A 10141-nucleotide genomic window follows, 5' to 3' on the forward strand; every position below is an offset into this window, starting at 1 on the left:
GTCCTGCCCAGGGTGGGGGGCCTGCCTTCGCACCCTAACCCCCTGCCCGCCCTCCTAGGGAAGCACGGCGAGTGCCCCCCGCCCAGCAGGATCCCCCCGCAGCCCTGCGACAGGTTCTGCTCCTCGGACGAGGACTGCCCGGGCAGCGAGCGCTGCTGCAGCACCGGCTGCGGACGGGAGTGCCGGCTCCCCACCGGAGGTGAGGGGGTCCCTGCCACCCCCCCCAGCTGCCCTGGACGAGCCCGTGCTCTGCCCTCCGAGATGGGGCGGGGGGGGGGGACACGACACGGACTGCAGCCACCTCGGGGAGCGGGGCCTGCAGCCCTGCCAGCCCCCTGCCCTGTCCCAGGAATGCGCCGGGGCCGGGGTCTTCCAAGCACAGCCGCTGCCCGTGGGGTGCATCACCCGCAAGGGCCAGCATGGGTGGCCCCTGCACCCGATCCCCCCCACTCTCAGCCCCTCTGGTGTAGGGGGACAGGGGTGCCCGTTGCTCCCTGCCCGCAGGACCCGGGGGTGGGCATCCCGGGGGTGGGCGGTGGGAACGGGCAGGGGCCGGCAGGGCTCTGACCCTGCTGGTCACCCCCAGCCAAGAGGGGCTTCTGTCCACGGCTGGACCCTAACCTGGTGAGCATCTGCCTGGTGGAGTGCGGCAGTGATAGCCAGTGCCGAGGCAGGGAGAAGTGCTGCAACATGGGCTGCCACATCCACTGCACGCAGCCGGTACCAGGTAAGGGCGGCTGGGGGGCTCGGTGGGAGAGGGGCCGTGGCTAGGACAGACCCCACGTGTGAGCTGGTCTCCTTTCCCACCTGCAGCCAAACCGGGAGTCTGCCCCAAGAGAAAGGTGCTGCAGACCTTCGCCCCCTGCAACAGCTCCTGCAATGATGACACCGACTGTCCTCGCCACGAGAAGTGCTGCTTCACAGGCTGTGGCCGCGGCTGCCTGCCTCCGGTCGGAGGTACCACGCTCCCGCTCCTGCCTGCTGGTTGGGACCACCGGCTGGGTCCTGCTGCCTCCAACGGCCCCGTGTCCTCGGGTAACATCTGTCACCTCCCGCCCGTGCCTGGCCCGTGCAGGGGACGCTTCCGTCACTACGCCTACAACCCTGCCACGGGGACCTGCCAGCCGTTCATCTACAGCGGCTGTGGGGGGAACCACAACAAGTTCAGGACGGTGGAGGAGTGCCAGCAGGTCTGCCAGCAACTGGGTGAGAGGAGGGGCTGGACTGGGTCAGACTGGGCTGCTCCTGCCCGGGCAGAGGTGAGGGCTGGGCAGGGGGTGGGAGTACAAAGCTGAGCTGCCTGCAGCTGGGCAGCTGGACCCAGAGGGTCTGCCGGCCTCCCCATGGAGTGAGAGCAGCCTCCCCACAGCAGGGAGAGCAGCAGCATCCTACATCACTCCAGCACACGGCGTCCCTGGGCCCCAGCAGGCGGCATGGTGGCCTCCGGGTGTTTATGCTGGGTGATTTCAACCAGCTCAGAGCTCCGTCCTGGGAGCTGGCATCGTCTTTGGTCAGAACCAGGCAACAGTGTTAGTAATCATAATTTTGCAGCCTGATTATCGAAGTAGGAAACCTGACCACCGAGGCACTCAGCCTGCATGGGCAGGGGGAAAAGCCTGCTCTTGCAATTTGCCTTCCCACATCCCTGTCGAAGGCATTTGGCACAGGGTGTGTGCTTGGGAGAGCAGGCGCTGGTGGAGCCGTGGTGGCCCCAGCGGGGTGTGGGGGGCGGCACTGTGTGGGCACTTGCCCGGTTGTGACACTCGTTTCCGAGTGGAGCCACAGGCAGTTGGGGCTGTTGGTGGTTGAACAGCCACTGCAGCTGCTCAGCTTCCCTGGCACGGCAGTTGTGTCTCCATGCAACACCGGAACCACGAGAGCTGCTCCCGGCTGTGCCACATCCCTGGGGGTGCGAGCCGGGGGGGCAGCCCGTGCCTGGGGTTGGGGGGCAGAAGCTGGGAGGGGGGTGAGTGCAGCAGCTGGTCCGGGGCCAGCTCTCCTCCCCAGCACCCTGCTGCCTCCCCCTGCCCTGCCTGCACCCCTATCCTCACCGTCCCCTTTTGTCCCCCAGGGAAAGCCAAGGAGTGACCCTGAGGAGGAGGCGGTAGCGGGGCCTGGGTCCCCCTGCAGGGCTGGCAGTGCGGGGGCCGGGGTCTGCGGCACTGCTGGCCGCCACGCTCTGCCCCATGCAATAAAGCTGCCAGGATGCCTGGCTTGCAGCAGCACAGCCTCCATCGTCTTGCCTGACCCGCACCTCCACGGCTCCACGTGCTCCCCAGTGCCTTCCCGCTTTCCTTCCCAGCCACGTCCATCTGCACTGGAACTGCGAGCCCAGACCCTGGCAAAGCCTGGGGACCCCATGGCCGGCATGTGGGGCGCAGGCTTGCTCATGGTGGCCAGTGGCCCCAGCCAGCCCCTCGGTCCAGGCTTTCAGCCCAGCCTCCCCCAGCAGGCAGCTGGTGCGGTGGCCCCGGCACTTCGTGCAGCTTCACGGAGCCGGGCAGCACCTTGGTGTGAAACATCCCTCCTGGATACGGCCCCTTCCCTGGTCCATGGGGGTCCTGTGGGCACAGCCCCTGGCACTGCCCTGGCCGAGCACCGGCATCCTCTCACTCCCAGCTTAGTCCCTGGGGAGAGCGTGGCCGGGGGGTGCAGGTCACGCCACTATTCCGGGGGTGGGATGGGGTACGGGTGCCCGTCCCAGTGCCAGCCTCTGCTCCTGCTGCCAGCTGGACTCTGGGCTGGGGCTGAGGGCTTGTGTCCTTCCCTGCTCGGTGCCATCCCGCAGCGCCAGCCAAGCCCGGTGCCTCTCCTGGGAGCTTCCACGTTCCCGCTGCCGTCCGGAGCTGGTCCTGGTCTCAGCGTGGGCAGCGGGCGCAGGGTGCAGCTGGGGCAGGTGCAGAAGCGGCTCCCATGGGGGTGGCACCGTCCCTGCCTGGCACCCCTGCCTGCACACTAGGGACCTGCAGGTCTTCCCCAGAAACACCTCCTGTCAGCACTGATATAATCTTATTAATTTGCTAGTTAATGAGAGCCCAGAGAGGGGAGTGGGCTGTGCATGAGTGCGCTGCCTGCAGATGCTGGGGATGTTCCCGGGAAGTCTGGGCAAGGGCACAGAGTGGCAGCCGCCGGGTGCGACGGAGTGGCTGCAGGACAGCCCTCGCTCCGGGCATCGCTCCGGGCATCACCGGGGAGCTGGTGCCAAACTGATGGGTGATGCCCAGCTGCTCTGGCAGTGCCTCAGTGCCCCCGATCCCCCGGGGACAGGTCTGGGGAGCTGAGGCTGGGGGACCCGAGTGCCTCAAAGGCAGCGTTCGCTCAGGGGGAGCGGGTTTTTGTGTCAAACCAGCAGCAGCCGGACGGTGCCGTGCACGCTCCCTCCCCACGTGCTGCTGGCTGTGGCCGCTGGCGAGCTCTGCAGGCAGAGACAGAGAGGAACTTGAAACAGAAAAGATGAAAACCTCCTGAAAGTGCCAATTTATTATTCAGCTCCCTCCACACCTGCTCCCGCTCGGCCCCGAGCCGGTGCCGCGGCTGCTGCCGGCTGCCGAGATGAAAGTCCCCGTGTGAGGCAGGCGGGGGGAATGACACCCTATTACCAGCAGCCCACCCCAGCACCCTGTCCCCAGCACCCCGTCCCCGGAGTCGGTGGGGGCTGCAACCGCTGCACGAGGAGCTCAGGCAGGGCTGCAGCGTGTGGCCCCAGGGCTGTCCCCCAGCTCAGGGCGAGGAGGGTGCCCAGCCCCCTCCCCCCCCAGCCCCTTGTCGGGCTGTCCCCCACGATCCAGCTCTTGGGAGTTAACGGCACCGGCTGCCTGAACACAGCACAGAGGCTGCTGCTCCATACCAGCTCTAATAGCTCCTATCCATAACCGCCGGCCGCTGGGTGCGGTGAGACCGAGATGGAGGCACGGGGGGGGGCCAGGGCTGGGATGGCGACGGCTGCCTGCGGCAGGCGGCAGCCCCAGCCCTGTGCCACGCGGCGCAGCCCGGCCGGCGGCACGGCCATGCATGGCGCGCCGGCTGGCGGCGCGGGGAAGGCGGCCTCCCAAAATGGGGTTTTTATTACAGCCATACATCACCGCGGCGGCCTGATGCGGGCAGACGGCGGTGATTTTTCTTCATGGTTTACAGACAAATGAGGGGAAGGAAAATTGATGTGAACTTTGCTATAGTGAGAGGTCGGGTGCGGGTAGGGAGCTGGTTACGGATGAGCTGGGGGCTGCTGGGGCCACCTGCCCCCAGGCCCCTCCCGGCCCCCTTCTCCAGGCTGGATGGATGGGAGCACCGGCAGCGGTGGGACCGGGAGCATCACGCCCGGTGTGGGGACCATGCCGCTGCTCCGTGTCACTGGAGGAGGGGAGGGCTCTGGCTTCCCCAGCTCCCATCACCCGCAGCATGGCCCTGAGCAGGCAGCTGCGCCTGTCCCTTGTCGGAGGGATGGTCGGCCGCTCGGGGGGGGGAGGACCACGTGGGCAGGGTTATTAATTCCAGCAGATATTCATTAGCACTGCAAACGTGGTTTGGATGTGCAGCATCGGGTGGGCTTCTGTCACCGGCTTCTGGTGAGATCTCGACTGCTTTCACCACAATTAAAGTTGCCTCCAAACACCACGGTCCTGCCCAATATAAGATAACAGTTAATACCCTCAAATAGCAACTATCAGCTTCTCCATAAGGCCCATAAATATTAATACAATTCTAATTAGTTCCTTTAAATACATTGCCTAAATTAAGCATTTCCTCGGCTATAAATCAGTGCCGGTTTGGCACCCTGCTCACACGCGTTAAGCAGATCATGAGCTCTCCCCGCCTGCCCCACGGCCAGTCCCTGCCTGCCAGGAGACAGGGCCCATGGCAGCCTGGGGCTGTGCTGTGCCGTGCCGTGCCGTGCCGTGCTACGTGAGGGCTGGTGGTGCCCAGCCGGTGGTGCTCCCGCTTCGGGAGTTTCAAGCTTCGGGGTGGGGAAAGGCAGGTAGGTAGGTTTTGGGGCTGGAGCAGCCACAAGCCGTCCCATGCCGGGAGGGGTGCTGGTGTCCACCATCAGTGATTTCCCGCTGTCTGATCCCGCATCCCAAAGAGCGTAGCTGGTGCTGCCGGCGGGATCTTGTCAAGAGACTGCAAGAGCACAGTTTGAAAGCGCCTGATAAAACCTCACAGTCACAGATATAAAAATAAACCAACCATTAGATTCAAAAGAGGAAAGGGAGCCCAGGCTTCACTGAACAAGCAGAAAGTGCCCTGCGACCTTAATCAGGAGTAATATTGTTAATACATTTTTCCCCAGGTGCACCCAGATTTGCATTCCCAGCAATTTGCACAATAATGAGGCGAGCTGACCATGCCTCGCCCTGGCAGCAATCACCTCCAAATCGATGGCGCTGTGCCGGCAAGCTCGTCCGAAAGCTCGTCTGCTCCAGCTGCAGCGGTGCCGCGTGTCCCCAGCACTGCTCTGCCCCCGCTGCCCTGGCACACCTGCAGCCCCCGGGAAGGGCCGGCCGCCGCGGGGGGCGGCGCGGCTGCAGGGACCTGCTGGAGGGTGCTGGGGGCGGCTGGTGCGTGCGGGAGCCATGTGCCCAGGCGAGCCCACCGCCGCCTCCGTGGAGCCTGGCTGGGTGTTTCTGCCCCGTGCCAGCCTCTCCTGGCCTTCATCCCCAGCTGAGTCATCCTCCTCCTCCTCCTGGGACATGGCAGCAGTGGCCGTCCTGCTCAGAGCTCTCCCCTGAGCTGGAGGAGACGGGATCCCTTCAAAGGTGCTTGTGTGTGCCATGCATGGGGGGGGTGAGTGTGCACGGGGGTGAGCATGTGCACGGGGGGGCAGGCACAGGGGTGAGCGTGCATGGGGGTGAGCATGCACGCAGGGACGTGCACGGGTTGAGCGAGCGCGGGGTGAGGGCACAGGCTGCAGGTCTGAGTGAGGGGGACGCGGCGTGCATCCTCCCTGCGCTCTGGCATTGGTGGTACTGGAAAAGAGCAAATACCAAACTCATTTGCTTGAGCAGAAATTAATACGGTGTGAAGCCTGTAGTGGGTGATTTAAGAAGTGCATTTAAAATCTCAACACAAATAGATTTTTTTATAAGGTCAGGAGAAAGATTAAATGCTACAGACAAGCACAGCACTTGCCATTTCCAGCATCGCTTTTACCATAAATATTTTGGGCTGGCGCCGTGTCCCTGCACTGCCCACGTGGGTCAAAGCCCGCTTGCTGTGGCACAGCGAGAGCTGCTCCAGGCACGGCATGGTGCTGGGGGAGCAGTGATGTCCCCAGGGAGGGCATGACGTCTCGCCGTCCTCTTCCTCACGCTGGCAGCCCCGATCTCCGCCGGCATGTGGGAGCAGCCAGCAATGCGTCGTGGCCGTGGAGAGAGGAGAGGAGGTGTATGGGGCCACGCTGCCGGCGGCACTGGAGGGAGCAGCCGCGGCCGCCCCGGCCCAGGCAGGATCTGGCCCCAGAACCTCTCTGGTGCTGCCGCCAGCCTGCAAAGGTGCCGGTGGTGCAGGAGGAGGCGGGGGGGGAGTCGCGCAGCCCAAGCTGTGGTGCCAGCCTGGTGGGGCGTGCGCCCGCTGCCAGCTCCCAGCTCCCCCTCCCATGGCCCGGCAGGGACCAGGATTGATGACAAGAGGTTTGAAAGGCTCCAAATGTGGAGGTTATATCGCTGAGCCACCCCCATCCATCATGAGACGTTCATTATTAAGTAACACCCTGCACGCCGGGCTGATTTCACACCTTATCTGAACCCAGCAGCTGTGCCCTAAATCCTGAGCACTGCGACTGTCTGGAGGAATTCGGCTGCCTGTGCTTAAAATTAGTGTTAGCATCTATCATTTCCCCACACCAAATGGCTTTTGTGTCGGCACTTGGCAGTGCTCATCCGTCACCAGGGCTCTGGGCTGCCCAGCTCCATATCCTTTCCGTCACTGTCACAGGACCCCTCGTTGGCAAAATGTCACCCAAAGGACAAGTGCAACAGCTTCTCTCCCTTCTGCCATGGCCGGTGGCACTGCCGGTGGTGAGGGCATCCTCCATCCCTTGGGCACGGCAGGCGCCAGCTCTGCTCCCGGCGGGGTTGTCCCAGTCCCTCCAGTCCCTCCAGTCCCACCGCAGCCGGGCACGTGGCACGGGCACAGCCTGCAAACCCTCCCCTGGGCACGGCGGCCTCTCCCCTCCCCTGGCTCGGTGGCTCGCCGCCTCCTGCGGTGCCGTGGTGCCGTGGTGCCAGCCGCAGCCGCGTGGCCGGGCCCCTCCTGGCCGCTGCTGCCGGCAGCCATCCCTGGCGAGGAGCTCCTGCCAGGCAGGTGATGCTGGAGCTGTCGGCGTGATGAAAAGCCTCCCGCAGCAATGCAGATAACATACAAGCACAGGTCAGGCGAGGCCCGTGTAGCCCATCCATCAGGCACAGCAGCTACAGGCGCTCCCCGTGCCACCATCTGATGCACGTTATCCGGCACAAATGTGTTTCTTCCCCCAAGGTTAAACGGATGAGTGAGGTTCAGGCACTGACAGCTCTGCCTGCCCCGTGCAAGCGATAAATGAGCTGGAAGAACCAGAGGGGAAAAAAAGGTTTGTTTTCTGTCAAATGCTCCTTTTGATGGTGCTGGCATGAGGACGGCGGCAGCATGGAGATGGGCACGAGGATGGGGATCCGCTCCCGGTGCGGCCACGGTGCAGTCGGCGATGGGCACCGTCGCAGCTGCATTGGGTGCCACCGTGTTGCCAGCAGTGATGAATAGGTGAGAGCAAGGGCTGAAGCACCAAGCAGCCCCGGCGGTGTAGCCCCAGCACGCTGCTGAGGCGTGCTGGGGCCAGGGGGATCTGGTGGGACGGCAGTGAGCCAGCACGTCCCCCCCCGCCAGCTCCCGCCGACGGCCCCAGGAGCGGTGCTGCGGCGTGGCAGAGCCGGCGCTGCAGGGGCCAGCACTGACCTCTGCGTCTCCGGGTCTGTCCCAGCTTGTGATGCCCAAGGCCTGATCCTGCCTGGGACCGCCTGCCTGCTTTGCGTGCTGCCCGCAGCCACGGCTGAGCCACGGTGCCCCGGGGAGCGTGCCGGGTGGGGGTCCGCCTCCCCGCGCACCGTCCCTGCCAGGCTGCCGCTGCCCTCGCTCAATGTCACACTTGGAGCCTGTCAACTTGAAAAAAGGTTTGCAGCCGATAAGCGATCGGGCTGTCAGCTGCGGAGTGCCGCTTGCTCGTGATTTACTGCAACGTCGCTAACAGAGCACAGATTTTTCTTAATCTAAATTGAAAACTACTCAAGTAGAAAAATAATTTCATTGCTTCATCTTGAAAGCGGGGGGAAAGCAAGGGGAAGAGCTGTGCCAGGACAGGCAGGTCTGGGGCTGCCTGTGCCCCCCGCGCCCCCCCGCAGCTCCGCACCCCAGCTGGGCAGGGCCAGCCCCGCGCCACCAGCCCCTGTCGCCTTGGGTAGCTCCTACGCCGGGGACAAGCGGCAGCTTCTCCGGCTCGGGCAGTAAAACCCTGTTGCCATGCCCCCTGCCCAAGCCAGGCGGGAGCCACTGGCAGGTGCCCGAAGTGAAGTGGGAGGCAGGAGCTGTGTCCCTATCCGTGGGGCACAGGAAAGGCCTCGGGGCATCCCTGTGGGGACACTGGGCAGTGCCATACCCCTGCAGCACCCTGGAGTAGCACAGAGGTGGTACAGAGCCACGGTGCTTCACCGTGCCACTGCGCTCGCTGTGCCACCGTGCTTTGCTGTGCTGCAGTGCTCACCGTGCCCCAGTGCTTTGCTCTGCCGCGGTGCTTTTCTGCGCTGCAGTGCTCACCATGCCCTGGTGCTTCGCTGTGCCGCGGTGCTTTTCTGCGCTGCAGTGCTCACCATGCCCTGGTGCTTCGCTGTGCCCCAGTGCTTCACTGTGCTGTGGTGCCTTGCTGTGCCACGGTGCTCCCTGTGCCGCGGTGCGGCATGGCAGAGCAGGGCAAGGTGCATCTCGGGTGTGCGGGGCCTGCGATCCCAACAAGGAGGCTTTGACAGTGATGGTCTCCGCTGGTGCTTTGGGTCCAGCATGCAATCCAGCTGGCAAAGCTGCACACCCATGGCCCCGTGGACATGCTGACACGGTGGGTCTGTGGAGGCTCCTGGGGCTCTGGGGTGAGCACCCGACTCAGCCCTGCATTTGGGAAGGGACCGTGCCAGCTGCCCAGGTGGCTGGGCACAATGTGTGTGGCAGTGTCATGGGGATGCCGGAGCAGCCACTGTCCTCACCACACAGTGCAGGAGGCCCGGCAGAGCCGGTGCCTGGGCCAGGGCTGCAGGCAGGGTCTTGCTTTCAGCGGCATTGAAGAGCTCATGCTCTGCTTGGAAAAAAAGTCTTAAAACATCAGGTCCCCCCTACTGCCCCAGGTCCTTATTAGGGGCCAACAGCACTGGCGGGGATTCAGCGGGTGAGCCACGGGCAGGCAGACACACGCGCGCGCCCAGCGGTGCCGATATGCCCAGCCCTGACCCATCTGGATTTGCAGCACTAAATACCAGGAGGGGCTGGGGGCAGGAATGGGAATTGGCTGTGCCGGCATGGGGGTCCCAGAGCACAGCTATGCTGGCTGGGGACTGGGCTCATCCTGTGCAGGAGCAGAATCCGGCCATTCACCACCGTCTGGGAGCTGGGACAGGCCGTGGGGAGGGGGCACCCACCAGGGCTTGGCTCTGGGGTGGCGGGGTGCAGCCTTGTCCCGGCCCCGCTCGCTGCCTGCTGGGCTGTGCTGCCGGCCCCCAGTGCTGGTGGATGCTGGCACAGGTGGGGATACGCTGCCTTGCAGAGGGATCGGCAATTTGGAGCGCAAGCGAATTCTGGGAGCATTTGCTGAGCTGGATAATAACGTGCCCAGTGAGCTGCATCCCAAGCACGCCACCAAATTAAAGGAATTTTTTTCCCCTTTAATTTAAAAGTCACCGTTGGGAAATCTCTGTCGGCGTCCGCAGTGATTTCCCCCCAGGCTGCCTTTCTGGAGAAATCTTTAATTTTGATTGTCACACTTTGTGGAGTTTAACTCGGGGAAGCAGAGCCATAAATAAGGTGCTGCTCTGGCACGGATGCTCCAGCTGTGCTGGGACAGCGAGCAGCACCGGAGCGGGCGGGAAGGAGGGAGCAGCCTGGCCGCAGCCACCGCCACAGCCACGGCCAC

This window comes from Haliaeetus leucocephalus, unplaced genomic scaffold (genome assembly GCF_000737465.1).
Source record: "Haliaeetus leucocephalus isolate CR32 unplaced genomic scaffold, Haliaeetus_leucocephalus-4.0 Scaffold273, whole genome shotgun sequence".
NCBI classification, from domain to species: domain Eukaryota; kingdom Metazoa; phylum Chordata; class Aves; order Accipitriformes; family Accipitridae; genus Haliaeetus; species Haliaeetus leucocephalus.